This window comes from Poecilia reticulata, linkage group LG10 (assembly GCF_000633615.1).
Source record: "Poecilia reticulata strain Guanapo linkage group LG10, Guppy_female_1.0+MT, whole genome shotgun sequence".
Classification (NCBI taxonomy): Eukaryota; Metazoa; Chordata; class Actinopteri; order Cyprinodontiformes; family Poeciliidae; genus Poecilia; species Poecilia reticulata.
The window spans coordinates 2,927,083-2,927,960 of NC_024340.1; the positions used below are offsets into that span (position 1 = coordinate 2,927,083).

The window sequence follows — 878 nt, forward strand, 5'->3', positions numbered from 1 at the left end:
AAGAGGCTGTATGAATAATGCATGTCAAAGGTTTATTTGAAGTTCTTGCACCCTGATGGTAGAAAACCACAAAGTAAATAGCAGTCCTAAGCTCCACAATTTTAACTTACACATTCTCTATTCTCTGATTTATTCACACTCGGTGTTAGTATTTTTTTGTGAATTTCTTGTTGTAATATCTATTCAGCCAATTTTAATCAGACATATCATGCCCTTTTTTTTTTTTTTTACAAAATGAGACAAGTATTTAGTAAGGGTCAAGAGACRAGGATAAAATAATTTTAAACGAGTGGCTTTTATTCGTGTATCACAATGAATGTTAACACTTTCCACCTTTTATTTTTAAGGTTGCACAGGTATAACAAGCTGATAAAAGCTCTTTAAGTAGTTAGACTAGCACACACTTGGCTCCTGATCAGGCAGAAATGAATTTGGTAATTTATCATCTGGAATATTGAGAGCAATGTTTCCTTAAAGAGGTTTCCATGCCATATCTGTCTGTGTTTTTACATAAAAGAATCAATCAATCAATCGAGTTTATTTGCATAGTACATTTCAGCAACACGGCAGTTCAAAGTGCTTTCCATGGTGAAAACATAAACATAAAAACTCTCTCACATAGACAGCAATTGTGAAAACCAACAGACATTTCATTGTGGGGAGTTACTGTCACTCTGATGCTTACCATGGCATCTCATTAGCTCTGCAGCTCCGGTTTGATGAAACATGTTAATRATTTYGAACCATTTTCTTTTTCCACAGCCTAAACTTGTATACAGATACCAGTGCCAGCTCTGGTTGTGTAAATTTGGCTCGCATTTCTTTAAAACGGTGCCTTACAGAAGCAGATGGGTAAAATAATGACCGGGGGAGGGTGA

General features: G+C 35.7%; 1 protein-coding gene across 1 annotated transcript in view; it reads left to right on the forward strand.

Moving 5' to 3' along the window:
* Nucleotides 1-878, forward strand: part of gria1a (glutamate receptor, ionotropic, AMPA 1a) — a 58,507-nt gene that overhangs the window by 18,410 nt on the left and 39,219 nt on the right. The window lies entirely within an intron of this gene.